Source organism: Lygodium microphyllum, chromosome 18 (genome assembly GCF_053477565.2).
Source record: "Lygodium microphyllum isolate KBCC chromosome 18, Lygodium_microphyllum_v1.1.10, whole genome shotgun sequence".
In the NCBI taxonomy this organism is placed as follows: Eukaryota; Viridiplantae; Streptophyta; class Polypodiopsida; order Schizaeales; family Lygodiaceae; genus Lygodium; species Lygodium microphyllum.
The window spans coordinates 80,208,931-80,227,060 of NC_141152.1; the positions used below are offsets into that span (position 1 = coordinate 80,208,931).

Below are 18,130 nucleotides of genomic sequence, written 5' to 3' on the forward strand. Positions count from 1 at the left end.
GCCCCATGGAAGAAAGCTATGGAAGCTGAGTTGGAGGCTATTGAGAGGAATGGCACTTGGTCACTTGTGCCACGCCCCCCGAAGAAGAAGGTGATTGGAGTCAAGTGGGTCTTCAAGACCAAATATCTCAGTGATGGTACTTTGGATAAGCACAAGGCTCGCCTTGTTGCTAAGGGTTTTGCCCAGCGCCCAGGGATTGACTGTCATGACACCTTTGCCCCTACAGCTCGTATGGCAACCATTAGAGCTGTTCTTGCTTTGGCTGGCCATAGGAGATGGCCTGTTTATCAGCTGGATGTGAAGTCGGCCTTCCTGAATGGTGATTTGAAGGAGGAGATCTACGTTGAGCAGCCTCCTGGCTTTGGTTCTTCAGATGGGAAAGTCTACAGGTTGAAGAAGGCACTGTATGGTCTCAAGCAGGCCCCGCGAGCTTGGAACGAGAAGATTGATTCGTTCCTCCAATCTCAGTTGGAATATCAGCGGTCCAAGGCCGATCCGCAGCTGTATGTTCACACTTCCGAGGATGGTTGTGTGCTGTTTGTATTATATGTTGATGATTTGATTGTCACAGGTGATGATGCACAGCAGGTCCAGGAGACAAAGTCAGCTTTACATCGGACGTTCGAGATGACGGATTTGGGGCTACTCCATTTCTTTTTAGGACATGAGATTTTTCAGTCTCAGAGGGGGATCTTTCTCTCCCAACAGAGATATGTACAGGAGCTCTTGGTGACTTTTGAGATGGAAGATTGTCGGGCCCTCTCTACTCCTATGGATCCGAACTGGAAGGCCACTTCCCACTCAGCTTCTCCTTTGGCGGATGCTTCCTGCTATCGACAGTTGATAGGGTCTTTGATTTGGCTTCTCAACACCAGGGTTGATCTATGTTTTGCTGTTGGGCTCTTGGCAGGGTTCATGAGTGAACCTAAGACGGTGCATTGGCAGGCTGCTCAGAGGATACTTCGGTATCTAAGGGGGACGTCTGATTTGGGGATTCATTACCCCGCAGGGACAGATGGGTCAGATCTTGTACTTGCAGGTTGGAGCGACTCGGATTGCGCCGGTGACGTGGACCACAGGCGGTCTACAACAAGTTACTGTTTTACTTTGGGTGCAGGTGTTATTTCTTGGAGTAGCAAGAAGCAGCCCACGGTAGCCCTTTCGTCTACTGAGGCGGAGTATCGGGCCGCGTCTTCCACCACATGCGAGGTTGTGTGGCTTCGGAGATTGTTGGAGGAGCTTGGGTGCCCCCAGACTCGTCCTACATTGCTGCGATGTGACAATGAGAGTTGCATTGCCTTGGCAAGGAACCCTGTTTTTCATGCTCGGACGAAGCACATTGAGATCCAGTACCACTTCATCCGAGAAAAGCTTCTGGATGAGACCATCACTGTGGAGTATTGCAAGACGGAGGATAATCTTGCGGATTTGTTTACGAAGGCGCTTCCTCAGGCTCTACTTCGGCAACATTCCAGATCCCTCAGGCTTCTGCCCTGTCCAGGCTCTGAGAGGGGGTGTCAGAGATCATAGCCTGTTTTCAAGCAGCAGCTGCACAGTCCAGCTGCACAGTCGGACTGTGCAGTCGGACTGCCACGTGGCAGTCCGACTGCCTGCAGCCGATTTTTATCAGGCTGCGCCCTATTTTGGCACCCCATTCTAGGCAGTTTTTCGCCTATTTATTGCTGACGTTTTCAGCAGTCTGGCGATCATTCTCTGTCGCAGATTACAGACCGGTGCCGTGCAGATCTCTGTCTCTGTTCGCAGATTTCAGACAGCAGACAGTGCAGACTGCAGCAGACTTCGAGGTGGACAGCATGTCGCATCGTCGAGGTGGAGACACGCAGTCCAGCGCACTGCGCCCGTGTATATCTTTGTATTCAGCATTCTTTATACAGCAGATCTTCAGTGTACACTGTCTCTTTCTCTCCCTTCTCTCTCTGCGTTCTCTCTCTCTCAGTCCTACGCTTCCGCACCGCTGCACTCTGACAGGGGGGTGTGGGTTTGGGTGGGGTTTACACATGTATTGGGTGAAGATCAGGGGGCTGATCGGCCGGGGAGATGGTGGGGAAGAGGAGCAGTGAGGGGTGGTGGGGTGATCAGAAGTATGAGGTGGGTGTGAGGGGGCGAGTGGCCTTGGAAGGGGAAGGTTGTGAGATAGGGTCGGGGCAGGGATGGAATCCATGAGCGGAAGGGGTGCTGCCTGATGCCCAAAGTCATGGCATCACAAGCACTAGCCACGCTACCCTGTCACAATAACCTACTGCCTGAAAGAGTGTCTACCTACCTCAATCTTAAGAAACTTAGGTATGTTCTTTGTATCTTTCACACCCACTTGTACATTCAGGACTCCTGCGGCTGTCATGCATCTGCGAAGGAGAACCGTGCCAAAAGAAGCCGTCCAAAGTCCTCCACTGACTGACGATACTCTACCGCCAGTCCGAGGAATAGAAGGGTAACCGGGTGTCTAGGAAACTTGTTGTGGAGCGCGAACTCCTCCAATGTGAAGCCACTATACCAAAGAACCATAAAGATGACCCCCTTCATGGAGGCATAAGGTGAGATATCCACTAGCTCACGGGTTGCATCCACGGAGGTGAGTCGAACCATCAAGATCCCTTGACCCATAAGAAGTGCCTCCACAATCTGTGTTGTGCCAATGCGTAGCATGGAGTGGAGCCAATCCCGAGGCTGGGCCTTGGATGGAGTGTCCTATGACCTGTACAAAGATTGTTGTTTCTTTCAATTTCAACTTTGTGGCACGGACGAAAAGGACCTCTTCGTCAGAAAAGACAACGGGAAAAGTGTTTGACTGGGGGGCACTAGTCACAGAATGCACCAGTGTCTAACTAGAGGTTTCCATTGTGCGTCACTGCTGAGGGCTACCAATCTAGCTGCTGTGATACCGAGGGGAATGTTGTTGCAAACGGAGGGAGCAATCAATGCTAGTATTATAAACGTGCGGCATAGAATGGAGGCACCGGAGCAAGTCGACTGGGGAGGCCTTTTTGTGCATGAGGTAGAGGGCGGAACCGCAACAGCAAGTCGATGATCATTGACGCAAAGGGTGGAGCCTAATGGGACGCTGACACGATGGCACAGGCACAGTTGGACGGTCACAAGCAGGACATGCACCGGCACGCAGCCACTGGCGAAGCAGGAGCGAGCTGGCCAAGCGCGAGCTGATCTCTAAGCGGGGAGAAACACACGCAAGTGTGGCAGTCGGGCAGCGCCGGGGATGGGGAGCAAGCACCGCTAGCATGGAGACAGGCTTGACGCAGGTGGCCAGTCGAATGAGACAGACGCAACGCGAATGGGTCGAACAAGCCAAACGGACCAGTTGGGCGCGACGAGGAGCCGAAGCGGGAGACGATCATTAGATCACGTCGCAACCGATACTACTTACTACTTGAAGAAATACCTTTAGCATTCCATAAAGCATTTCTCATGATAAATCAGAGAAAAGAAACTACTAAACCACCACTTTCCCTTTCCCTTTCATATCAACAACTTTAGCTGCCTGAAATCTCTCCATCTCACTTCGGCTCACATCTACAAGATCTACTCTCTACAAACTAGTAATCAAAGCACGAGAAGGAAATTGTTGTTGCTGAGAATAGAAAACATCCCGAGGAGGCACAAGCCTCCCACGCACATCAAAGCGCAAAGCAGAATCAGAAGCCCTTTTATCATCTGCACTAATTGCAGGAATACGTGAAGATTGAGGTTTCATGCAGAATCCCCTACCTCTGCATTAAAAAGTCTAAGTGATAGTGGGTGGGCAGGAGACAACGAGACTCCTGTCTAGCATTGCATCTAACCTAGTGACCCAAGAATTATCCTAAGGAGGCAAATTCCGACTAACCGAAAGCAATACACGCTCAATACCAGTTCAGGAAGCATCCTTCTTTCCATCATCATGTCCATGCTGGACAAGTGGCACGGAATCAGCTTCTAGTAGCTAAACTACCTACTGGGGAAGATTGTGAAGATGTATTGCAGGAGATGAGATTGGAATAGTGTTGAAAGCATGCCATGACGAGCCGTGTGGAGGAGTAAGAGAAGCAATAGCCAGAAAGGCCTTGCTCATAGTATATTGGTGGCCGATCGTCCGCAAGAATGCCTATGACTATTGCAAACATTGTGATGCTTGTCAACAACGGATGGGAAAGCTTACCAAATCTAATGCTATGCCAGTATATCCCATCCTTCCCCTCAATCTATTTGAGAAGTGGGAGATCGACTTTGTGGGCCCCATCAATCCCCAACCAAAAGGATGTAGAACAGATACATTTTGGTCTGTACAGACTAATGTGACAAAGTGGTGTGAAGCCAAAGCTCTAAAATGGGACGACATCCTAGTCACACCTACATTACTATATGGAGCAAAGGTATGGGCCTGCAGCTTGTACCACAGGCGTCTTAGCCCACTCACTGATCAGATTGGAGTAGAGAGGGATTATTATGATGGTTGGGATAGGACGGAAAGGTCATTTATCATGATGATAGCACGCATGATTAGAAGTAAGCCCTCCACCCCACATCCCATTGTCAGAGTAGAGCTAGGGGCAACACCTATAGTTACGGAGGCACTCTTCAAGGAAGTGACCTTTTGGCATAGACTATGGAAACTTCCACGCCATAGATACTCAAGATTGGAACTAACCTCATCTAGACAACTAGCAACAGGAGGCGAGAAGAACTGTTGGTTTTCACAGATGGCCATTTGGATGAGCCTACATGGTTTGGATATTGACCCCATCTTCCACCTTTGGATTGTAGCCTTGACTACCCTACACTTTCTCTCAGCCGATCAAAGTTGTGAACCAGGTGATCAGAGATGATATCTTGAGGATTAAGATAGCAAGGACATGGATCCATCCACCACTCCCTCTACAATCGAGGATGGAGTTCTACAGGAGTCATTTCTTATGTCTCTCTGATGATGGTTTCACTATTTGGCCAGCATATATGAACACCCATCTCTCCCATAGCGTACGGGTTGCTATCGGACAGATTCGTACCTCCTCACATAGGCTTCAGATGGAGACAGGCAGATGGACAAATATCCTAGCAAAGAATAGGACTTGCCATCTTTGTGGTCGAGAGCCTGAGACGGAGGAGCACTACATATGCAGATGCATAGTATACTATGACATACGAGGATGGTACCACTGCCTCTTCCATGATGGATTTGGACCCCTTCCTCGCGTCATGGAGTATGAGGACCAAAGATGCCTAGGTCTTTTCCTCCTGGAGCTCGAGAGGCGCCCAACTGCACTACTGCGAGACAGGAGGCCATCTCACCCCGAGGGACACACATAGAGAGCAATGACAAACTTCTTCTATTGAGCAGACCGAACTGACACTACCAACCTAGGAGAGACAGAGCCACCCCACCAGATACCTTACAGGCCACACCGTGGAGTCACATTGGATAGATTCATTTCCCTTCATCGAGCACGATGACCCCGTCTACCACGACCGCGTTCAAGGAGGCCTCACCACAGTCGGATTAGAGCCATTATCACGAGACACCGAAGACTCACCACCAAGCATATCTATGAAGCAGCTAGGGACCGCATCATAGCTGAGATCATGTGCAAATCTTGAGATCAGCTACATCCCATAGTTTCCACCACACTTTTGTACATGGTTCTATCAAATCTGGTTCTCCTTTCCTTTCCTTTTCTTTTCTATCGATGGAACAAAACTACACATGGTTCTACCCTAGTGTAGTCCCATCGTATAGTTATTTTCAGTATTGTTTCATAGGCCACCCACTTATTTGTAATGTTATCTTTACCTTACTGATGAGATAACATCAGACATGGATGTGCTCTAGATTTTGTCTCATAGACCACATTGGCCTTATGTAGATGTTAATCTCTCTCTCTCTCTTTTTTTTCATAATGGATGTTAATCTCACTTTTCTTTTTCATAAATATTGTTAATCTCTCTCTCTTTTTTTTTCGTAAAAGGTAATTGTCTTAATTACCAAAAAGTTTTCATGATTACAAGATACACGATGGCTCTACCCCATCGTGTGTACAAACTGACTCTTTAGAAGAACCAGACGGCCAAAGAGTTACAAAATCATGGCAAAGACGCGGAGGTTATTGCCATGTGCCAGGGGCGTAAGTCCTCCCGAGGGAGGATGTCAGAGTGCCAGAGAAGATCTATCTGCCAACACAAGAAACCTTTAAGCCTAGCAATATGCCGCTGAACATTATAAGTAGAATCAAAAAGGAAAGCATTCTGAATGGTCCAGTTGTGCCAACAGCCCCAATATCGAAGAAAGTGAAACAAGATCTTCATATGTGGCTGTGTCGGTGTGGGATATTTGGGCTGCGTGAAAACCCAATCAAACGGGCGAAGTGAGAAACCAACCACCGCTTGCTAGACGGCTGACAAGAATGACCAGATTTTCTGAGCAAGGGGGTAAGAAATAAAATGATGACGGGCGGATTCCACAGTGGTGGTGCAAAAGAAACAGTTGCCATTGGAGATTCGGCGCTTTGAAAGAGCTGAAGCAAGCGGAAGACCACCAATCATCACCCTCCAAAGAAAGACCTTATATTTGAGTGGTGTCTTATTTAACCAGCCCTCCATCACAGTTACCCTCCACCATCACCAGGATTTATGCAATCCCCATAGAATATTAGCTTTATTAACCAGCCATTGATGATCTTTAATCAGAAGATGATACACCTGGTTAGCTGAAGCCTTCTCTAAATTCAGCCTGCCTGCAAAGTCCCAATCCTGCCAGGGACGATCCGTAGCAAGGGCGGGAAAGGGTTGTCTGCTCTGAAGCACCCTCAAAAGTTGTTCCCATAAATACCTGTATCCACGAGGGATCCTGAAAAGCCTCCTGGCTGTACGAAACGACATGAACACATTGCGGCTGGCAAGAGTAGCATCCGCAACCGAAGTTAAGCCCAAATGTGCCATTCGGTTGAATTGTGGTCAAAGCTCATGTTTACCGTCCCACGAAATTAACCGCGAGACTGCCAACAGTTCCAATTGAAACGAATTAGTGGCTAAACGATCCTCCGCTGGATGCCACTGAGACTTCCGGAGGACCAGTCTCCAGGAACACACCAAATGGGCAAGCAGAGATGAGGAAGAACTGGAGAACCGAGAATCTGCATTAAGAACATGCCACCACGAACCGCGGATGTGGGTATTACCATGCAGAAGCCCGTGATCCTCAAGAAAATAACGGGCTATGACGACCCAAGGATGACAATCCGAGCACATGGCGCAAAAAAGAGACCAGCAGAGTGCCAGCATATGAGTGTGGGCATCCAAAATAGCCCCTCCACCCATGCGTTTTGGGGTGCATGCATGCGACCAAGAAATCCAGGAAATACCCGCATGCAAGGAATCCTTCTTCCATAACATGAAACGAATAGACTTCGTAAGATCATTCAGTGTAGTAGTAGTCCAGGGTAGCAATGGCAAGAAATATGTAAGCATTCGCAACATTATTGTCTGGGCTACTTTGAGTCGAACATGGAAGGGCCAGGCTTGAGACTTCCAATACAGAAACTTAGCCACCAGTTTCTGTGAAATCCACTGTAGTAGCTACTTTGAGGGAACATCAACCCCCAAAGGGTATCCAAGATGCCTCACAATGGAGCCACGGGGGACAACCATTCCCTCCCAGTCCAGTGACTGCAAATTGTTAATCTCTCTCTCTCTCTCTCTCTCTCTCTCTCTCTCTCTCTCTCTCTCTCTCTCTCTCTCTCTCTCTCTCTCTCTCTCTGTGGATGCACGCATGGCAGAGAAAGACTCATTGATCTCTAATCTACAAGAAGAACTAGACGAATGCAAAAAGAAACTGGACACACAAAAGGAACCACAAACCACACCGGAACTACAAAAAGAAATGGATGTTTTAAAAAAGGACATGCACACCTATGCAAGTGTGGTGGAAGGCATCCAAAAGAAAATGGAGAATGTTGAGAATACCGTCAAAGAAAATGCAGAATGGATAGATGTGGCAAAAAAGAACAAAGGAATGCATGGCAACAAAGTGGAAGTCATGAATGCCACCTTGGAAGAAGAGGCAAAAAGGCGGGTACGCGCACTCCACGTAAGAGTGGTTGGACTAGACGAGAAAAGCTCCCCAATTGAAGATGCTACAACTCTTGCCACCAAAATTGGAGCTACAAATGTACCCATCATTGGGGCTTGGCGAGTCGGGAAGGCTGACATAAAAACAAAAGTCCTCATCTTGAAGTTTGGAGACCTGGAAAAGAAGAGAGCCTTCCTCTCTAAGAGGATCGCTCTCAAAGGAGAAAAGATCTACCTAGATGAAGACCTCACCCCAGCCCAGTTAGCCCACAGGAGGGAAAATATGCCACGTGTTCTAGAGGCACGGAAAGCAGGTAAATGGGCTGTATACAGAGATGGAAGAGTCATCATCACAGAGAAAAGGACGGCATGACGGTGCGCGGCCTATGAGACCCTGAAGTTCACACTGTGGAATTGCAATGGCTCCCTTAAGACAGATGTAGGTTATTTTGAGGATACTTTCAAAGGTATAGACATTGCTATGTATACTGAGACACATCAATGTAAAGACAGCCGTTTACCTGATGTATATGGATATAGATGGGAAAGTGTATATCGCCCTCAGCCTAGACGGCCTGGAGGGACGAGGGGATCAGGAGGTGTGGCAATTCTATTTAGAGAAGAGCTCCGAGATACAGTCCAAGTGGTACATAGAGATGTAGAGGCAAGATACATGTGGATCAGGTTACGTACAAGCAGAACTCGCGACATGTATATTGCCATATGCTATTTTCCCCCTGCATACTCTAAGTTTGCCCCTAAAGAGGCATCCCCGTATACACCACTATATGAGGACATAATGGGATACATGAGAATTGGGGATGTTCTACTAGCAGGAGACTTTAATGCACGCACAGGAAACAACCAATCTGCTTTCTTTGACACTAGTGATGAGATGTTCAGAGATATTGCATTAGATGAAGTGGGATTAGTTAGATCAGCCCAAGATAGAGAGATAACAGAATATGGAACACACCTACTGGCGCTAGGAAGTGCACATGGTTTGGCTATCCTTAACGGGCTACCACAGTGGCCAAGATCTAATGGCTTCACATGTTGGAATAACAAGAAGGGGTCAAGCACAGTGGACTATTTGATTGGATCACCCAACTTGCTACCTAACATAAAAAGTTTTGAAATCTCGGACAGACCAATTGGATTAGTAGCAGACCATGCTATTCTAGCTTTCACAATGCAATATGGGCATATACATGAAGCACAGTCACATATACCAAAATTACCACGCTATGATTTTGTGGAAGCGACCTCACACATATACAGCATTACTGTGCGAGATGCATTGAGGGAGCTAGACACACAGGCCTCTCTGGATGAGTTTACAGGACAGTTGGCCGAGATAATACACACTTCAGCAGCATACGCTTTCCCACACACTACACCGTCAGATAAACCTCCACGAGGTAATGCTCCACAGAATGGCTGGTATGATGATGAGTGCAGAGAGACACGAGCACGTTTTCAGCGAGAGCTGGCACTTGGTATATGCACCCATAAGCATGCTCGAACACTCTTCAGACGGTTGGTACGCAAAAAGAAGCAGGAATACCTGAGCAGACTAGAAACAGAAATGTATTCCATGTTCTTGGGGCAGGACAGCAAGAGAGCGTGGAAAAAGATGCATGAGAGCCAGCCACCCCTACAAATTACTAGACCGGATGATTGGCATGGATATGCTTGCACACTCTATGATATCCCTGGCCAAGAGCCTATGCCACTCCCCTCAACCTCAAGACCAGCAAATTGCAGATTTTTCACAGAAAAAAAAGTGAGGAATGCCATATGGAAGCTGAAAAATGGAAGAGCCCAAGACCATGAGGGTTTAGTGGCTGAACACTTCACGCATGCCTGTGATATTCTGGCACCAACGCTGGCTCACATCTTTAATAGGGCAGTTTGTGAGGGATTTCCAACCTGTTGGTCAGACCATATTATTGTGCCGCTCTTTAAGAGTGGAGACCCCGCGCTACCTAGTAACTACCGAACTATCATGATTGGACACATGCTGGCCAAGATATATGGCTCTATCGTGGAACAAGCGTTGAGTGAATGGGCCGAGATGCATGGCCTGAGGTCAAAAGGCCAGGCTGGCTTCAAGAGGGGATATACAACTCTAGACCATATCTTTACGTTGAGGGCAATCATTGAAGAAGGCAAGGCATTCAAGAAAAAGATCTATTGCTGTTTTGTGGACTTTCGCAAGGCCTTTGACACAGTGCCACGTGCTAGACTCATGAAAAGAATGCAAAACATTGATGTGCCCGTAGAGATACAGTGGAGTATCTATGCCCTATATGAGACAGTGACAGGCAGAGTACGAACACCTGAGGGCATCTCAGATACAGTCAATAGCACCATTGGGGTGAAACAAGGCTGTCCACTTTCACCGACACTTTTTGGGCTGTATATAGATGAAATTTCAGAATATGTGGATAGGACAGGTGGGGCCGAAGCCAGCCTAGCTGGAGTGCTGATACCATTACTGCTTTATGCCGATGATATTGTACTTATATCTGACTCACCTGAGGGACTAAATAGACACTTGGATGCATTATCAGCTTTTTGCAGAGATAGAAATCTTAAGGTGAACCTTGGGAAAACTAAAGTTATGGTATTTAACACTTCAGCTGCTTGGGTGACAAGAGCTGAGCACCAGTTTACTTTTGACGGAGAGCCAGTGGAGATGGTTAGGCAGTATGTTTATTTGGGGGTCACATTGAAGGGACCACAGTTCTCTTGGAGAGAGACATCAGAGGCTCGTTTGGCAAAAGCATATGCAGCCTTAGGGGCATTGGAGAGGCAATGTGCTCACATACAATTTCATGAGCCGCGCACCAAACTGTGGCTTTTTGACACCTTGGTTACACCCACACTCCTATATGGGGCAGCTATTTGGGGTCCGAGTCTGTTTCACACGAGGAGACAGCCTTTGGGAGACCAGGATGGACCAGAGAAGGAATACTATGATGGATGGGAGCATATGGAAAGACCACTGGTCATGATGATCTCACGCATGATACGAGCGAAGAGCTCGACCCCACATGAGATTATCAGAGCTGAGTTGGGGGCATCACCCATGGTGGCTGAGGCCTTGGTTCAGGCAGTGACTTTCATACATAGACTATGGGAGCTCCCCCAAGATAGATACCCACGGCTAGCCCTGGCCTCTTCTAGACAACTAGCAGCAGACGGTGACAGACACTGTTGGTATGCTCAGATGAGTACATGGATGCGTCTACATGGTCTGCAGATTGACAGACTACCCCCCTTTGACTATAGCCTGGATTGCCCTACACTTGACCTAAGCCGATCAGAGCTAAACCATGTGATCAGAGCAGACATACTGAAGTTAGATACGGAGAAGACCTGGATCCGACCCCCCTCGCCCCATGGCACGAGGATGGCACACTACCAGACCCACTTCCTCCAGGTATCTGAGGATGGTTTCATCACCCGACCCAATTACATGGACACACAGCTGCCTCATGGACTACACACAGCTATTGGTCAGATCCGCACCTCATCCCACCACCTGAGGATTGAGACAGGCAGATGGGAGGGTATACAGACAGAAGAACGCATATGCCCACTATGCGACAGAGAGCCAGAGACAGAGGAACACTACATCTGCCGATGCACTGTATATTGCGACATACGAGGTAGATACCACTGTCTGTTTCGAGAGGGTTTTGGACCTCTAAGACGGATCATGCAGTATGAGGATCAGAGATGCTTGGGATTTTTCCTCTTGGAGCTCCAGAGGCGCAAAGCAACAATTCTACGGAGTAGGAGGCCCCCACAGCTCGGCTCACATAGACAGAGAGCAGTCACTGACTTTTTCATGGATACACGACAGAGTATGGCAGATACCACTACTACTGCCACACAGCCTACAGGAGTACATCATCATTGGACCTCGTCTTCTGTAGGTGTCCCTTTGGATAGAGCAGTGGCACTTAGCCGGTCTAGGCGCCCACGTCCACCCGGACGAAGGCCTAGACATCCACACCACAGACAAATTAAAGCCATCATTGAGCACCACAGGAGACAGATGCCAAGACGCCTTAGCTATGCAGAGATACACTTCCCTAGAGAACAGACATATTGATGGAGAGTATTCCTTTCTCTACTCTCACTTTCAGATCACTGACATGTTTCCCTTTTATGGGACACTATTTCATTTCATTTCCTTTTCAGTCTTATAGGCATGTTTTTCATCTTTTTTCTCGTTCTAGATGAGAAACACACCATCATTGTATGTACTGCTTTGGTCTCATAGGCCACATTGGCCTTTTAGAGACGTTAATATACTCTCTCTCTCTCTCTCTCTCTCTCTCTCTCTCTCTCTCTCTCTCTCTCTCTCTCTCTCTCTCTCTCTCTCTCTCTCTCTCTCTCTCTCCCCCTTTTTATCTGAGCTCATGTTTGCCTTCCCAAGAAAGTAATCGCGAGGCTGCCAACAATTCCAGTTGAAAAGAGTTAGTATGTAAGCGGTCCTCCGCTCGATGCCACCGAGCCTTCTGGAGGACCAATTTCCAGGAGCATACCAAATGAGCAAGTAGAGACAGAAAGGACTAGAAAACCGAGAGTCTGCATTAAGAACATACCCCCAGGAGCTCCGAATTTGGGTATTACCATGCACAAGCCCGTGATCCTCAAGAAAATAACGGGCTATAACGACCCACGCGTGATGATCCAAGTACATGGCACGAAAAAGAGACCAACGAAGAGCCAGCATTTGAGTTTCGGCATCCAAAATAGCCCCACCACCCATAAGTTTGGGGGTACATGCATGCGACCAAGAAATCCATGAAATGCTTGCATGCAAGGAGTCCTTCTTCCATAACATGAAACGAATGTACTGAGTAAGAGCATTCAAAGTAGTAGTAGTTCAAGGCAGCAATAGCAAGAAATATGTGAGCATTGGCAACATAATTGTGACACATGGAAGGGCCACGCCTACGGCTTCCTATATAGAAACTTGGTTGCCAGTTTCTATGAGATCCACTCTAGTAGTTGCTTTGGCCGAACATCAACACCCAAAGGGTATCCAAGATGCCTGACAATGGAACCACGGGGAACAATCTCTCCCTGCCAGCCCAATAACTGTAAATGTGACTCCGTGCAACTAAGAATGGCTGATTTGAAAGCATTGATATAAAGATCAGACACCTGACCAAAGAGCGTCCAAACATCTAATGCTTTGTGAAGATTATCCTTGTCCGCACGCAAAATCATAAAGCTGTCATCAGCCAAAGATTGACTAATAAAGTGCTATCCAAAAGGAAGTGACAATCCAGCCAACTGAGTCAAAGCTGCCATAGAAGATAACATCGAAAGAACCAGATGAGTCGCAAAGGCAAAGAAGAGAGGACTCAAAGGGCAACCCTGTCTCACAGAGCGTGCAAGGACAAATGGCTCGGTAACACCGCCATTTAGCATAACTCCAGAAGAAGCTGCAGCACTAATGGTGTAGATCAAGCGGGACATCCGAGTACCAAAGCCCATAGTAGACATAAGTTCTGCAATGAAAGACCAGTCTAAATAATCAAAAGCCTTTTCCAGGTCCAATTGAATCAATACCACTTCCTCATTAGAGTGCCTTGCATAGTCAATAGCCATTTGCACATTTAAGATATTATGCAAAATGTTTCGGCCCTTAATGAAACCATATTGAAGAGGGTGCACAATCACCGGAAGATGCTTATGGAGCCGATTTGCCATCACTTTGGAAAAGATTTTATACATCAAACCCATCAAAGAAATTGATCTCCAATGTTTCAACATTGACGGCGAAGGAACTTTTGCAAGAAGTTTGATAAGACCTTCTTTCCATGAGGAAGACATGAACCCCGTTTCACAAACCTGCTGAAATATAGTCGTCAATGGTTTCACCAGTTGAGTAGCAAAAGCCTCAAAGAATTCATTGGTGAGACCATCCCAACCGGGACTTTTATCCTTGGGCAGGTGTAACAAAACATCCATAACCTCCGCCTCACAAATATCTGTCTCCAAAGTAGTTTGCATGTCATGTGGAACCTGATTGCGGACCAAATCATAGAAAACTAAACGTGCATGAGTAACTTGGTCAGAAGGTGAAGGAGAAAAACCAAGAAGGTCTAGAAAATAATTCCTGCACATATTCACAATAGTTAGAGGATCAATAACCATTTGACCTTCTGGATCCAGGAGTCTAGTCATATTTTCTCAAGCGGGAGATGCATGTAGAGCTCGAAAGAACTTATGAGTCTGACAAGCACTATCTTGCAAATTCTCAATCAAATTTTGCAATTTGGCCTACTGAAAAGATTTCAACTAAAACTCTTTCATAAGATCAACCAAACTCATTGCCAGTGGCAGCAGCAATACATCATCTGGAGTGTCCACCAGCAGAGAACGAATCAAAGCCAGTAAGTCCTCCGCTGCTTGCCGACGCCGCCGACAAAGAGAGGCATGATGGATCCCATACTGCCGAACAACCCGCTGCACATTAGAGAGCAATCGTTCAAACGAAGCATTGCCCTCAAAAGAGAAGTCCAATAAGAATCTATCAATCAATTGATGCATATAGCCCTGAAAGATTGAATGCTTCAAATAAGACGAGTTGAAACGCAAAGGGAGTCTATCCAGAAATTGCTTAAAAGGTGCAATGGGTTGTGCAAGCATCTCAAGCTGTAGAGGGAAATGGTCCGACAAGGCATATTGCTGCAACACTTTCATTTCGAGCATCCCAGGAAGAAAATCATCTGTCTGCATGATGTACATGCGGTCCAACCGCAACCATGTAGTCGCGTACTGCGCAGAATGGAAAGTAAACCCTGTAGAAGAAGGGTGTAGCCAAGACCAAAGGTCTTGTTTAAGAACGTCACGAGCCAACACATTCCACACGCGACTTTCCCGAGCGTCTATTACCGAATGCTCCAATGTGGACTGCGAAGAATCCACGCACATATTAAAATCCCCCATCAAGAAACCCCTTCTGCCAAGTGACAAGGAGGCCCGCAAAGTATTTCAAAGACCCCGACGGGATAAAGAATCATTTGGAGCATAGAGGCCAAGTAGCCATAAGATCTCTCCTTCAAATACAACTTCAATCACCACAAAACGGCCATACACATCATTTTCAATAAGAACCGACTGATATTTTTCATGCACAATCATAAGCACCCCAGAATAATGCATGGCATGTGTCCCTGCTTAAAACAAGCGAAACCCATGGCAATCCACAACTTTTCCTGCTTCACCGTGACTCTTGTGCTCAACAACACGCAGGACATCCCACTGATTCTCATGCAATACAGTCCAAATGGCATGTTGCTTATGGCGAGAACAAATGCCTCGCACATTCCACGTGGCTATCTTCATGTGTATTCAAAAAAGAAAATCAGGTAAGAGGCACAGCTTGCCTCGATTTAACCTTTTCTGCTAGAATGTCAAGAACTCCCTCATCCAAAAAATCAGCTAACACGGCAAATGAGTTCTGACGGCCAGATTTGGAGGTAGACGGTATATCCACTGTCTTGGGAATGGAACGGGGATAACGACGATCCCATGCGGTAATCACGGTAGCTCTAGTATCAAAAGCCAACTTAGCAGTTGGACCCTTTGGACCGTCCGTATATACTTTCCTAGTAGGCTGATTACGGGGAGCAGAAGAAACTATAGCATGCGCAGTGTGCTCTGAAGACAACATTTCTTTCCTGCGCATATAAATGCGCATGGAATCTTGTGAAGCAGCAGGCACAGTATCCGCCATGCCAGCATCAAACCTTTTACCTTTTTTGGCACGTACATCTACCTAGTCATTGCCACGGGAATCCAAACCCGAATCATGTTGTTTACCTTTATCCAAAACTTTAGGTGGCTGGGTTGCATCCTGCAACAGAGCATCAAGCACCATATCTTCCATGGGCAGCACAACATGCTCAGCATCTGAAGTCGGCTGCTTCTCTGGGCATTCAGCCATAAAATGCCCCAATTTTCCACACGAAAAGCAATGCCCTTCAAAGTTTCCCCATTTCAAACGAAAGTGCAAAGGATGCATGCCAGAGCAATTAAGACGTAACCAAGCAAGCATTTTCCTAGCAGTGTCCCATAACATACACAAACGGTTACGATTCATGGCCCTGAGGCTCGGGGGGACCAGAACAGTGCCCACCACGGCCATGGCATCCTTTAACAGTGGCCAATAGACAGCTGGACAATTTTCCACTTCAACCCACACCGGGCATTCACGTTGAAGCAGGCACTGAAAATCTGCCATTGGGCGCCATGGCACAACATGGACCAAACGGCGATCAAAGAACAATGGCAGTTTAAACAGGAGATTAGCACGATGCTTCTCAGATTTCAACAGCACCTCATAAAAGCCTTGGGGCCCAACAAAAATCTCTTCAACACACTCCCCTTATAGCAGATTGTACAGCCACTGGCGAATACGAGAAAGCACTGGGATCCTACCAGTGAAGAAGAGTACAACAACAAGTTCATAAAACACAGTAAATGAGCGCAAGACATTTTTCGGGTCCACAGTGGCCTCCAGAACATCTTCAATGCTAGAGTAAGAAAACGCTTCATGATTATGTTGAACATAATCGCCAAGTAGAGTGTTGGCAAACTCCAGCGAATGCTCCCAGTCAACATCCTGAGAATCCACAGAATCAGAGGTAACCTGAGCATAAGAACGTTCTTGATGATCCATTGTCTCTTCCGAAGTATGTGTGGTGTGTTTGCCCGCAGGCTGGAAGTCAGGACCACGGGGCATCTCCTCTGTGCAAGGAACAATATTCTATGGTTCCTCTGTGTCAGAATCCGGACCAAGAGCGGCCACTGTTTGGTCTATAAAAGCCATATCCAAACCAGCCATATTGTGTCACTACTTGTGGCGTGAGCTAGTAGCTCACGGGAGGCAAAAATGGCGCGGCCTCTCTCTCTCTCTCTCTCTCTCTCTCTCTCTCTCTCTCTCTCTCTCTCTCTCTCGGGCAGAACGGACCCTGCACTGGACTAACGAAGGGGCTCAGGCAACGCGTGAGCAGGAACAGACGCCCGTTGGGCAGTGAAGGCACGTCCACAGGCAGGGAACACGACGCCTCTTTCCCTTGCTCGCTCACGCTCTCTCTCTCGTTGTGCGGCAACCTGGATGAGACGCTCTGTTCGTCTGACGACGGTCAAATTAGGGTTTTCAGCAGGTCGGCGCCTCTGCGAAAATGGACGAACGCGAGCCTCTCTCTCTCTCTCTCTCTCTCTCTGAGAGCAGAGCACACAGCGGGTCCCAGTCAGAGAGGGGCCCACCCAGACGACTATTACACAGTTCTTTCAGACAGACAGAGTGAGAGCTACTGTACCAACCTCCAGCCAGACCTCCGGGCTCACACTACAACAGGCTGAGGACCAGCGTACCCGACGCCGCACGAGGATCCGTGGGTTTCGGACCCCACAGCCACACCGACAGGAGATCCGGAGGATTCTTGATCTACATCGACAGCAGACTGAGATCCGACGACACTCGACACACTGGATCTCAGACCTCCAGTTTGCTCTTTCTCCACCGCCGATGTACCACATCCTGCATCCAGGAGGGATCACCTGCTATTAGCGACTTCGACGACTGCTACTACATCCCAGGATAGTATATCTCCCTGCATCTGTTACATATACACATCGCACCACTTTATCACAGCCGACAGTTGTTCCCCTATCACAGCCGACATTTGTTCCCCTTTTGTAGCCATTATCTGGAGTACCAGAGCTACATACGCACATACACATACACGACACTTATCACACTCACAGCACCGTATTTTCAGTTTCCAGTTTTTAGCTTTTCATTCAGCACTTTTATTTTGGATAGCTGGACCTCATCAGTTGTATCACAGTTTGTCTCATAGGCCAGTTTTGGTCTTTAGAAGACGTTAATATAACTTTCTCTCTCTCTCTCTCTCTCTCTCTCTCTCTCTCTCTCTCTCTCTCTCTCTCTCTCTCTCTTTTTTTTCGTAAAAGGTAATTGTATTAATTACGAAAAAAATACAAGATTACTGGA

The 18,130-nt window shown here is 47.4% G+C and overlaps 1 protein-coding gene across 1 annotated transcript in view; it reads right to left on the reverse strand.

The window, feature by feature from the left end:
* The window catches only part of LOC148021066 (methylthioribose kinase-like), a 99,522-nt gene that overhangs the window by 66,794 nt on the left and 14,598 nt on the right, over positions 1-18,130 (reverse strand). The window lies entirely within an intron of this gene.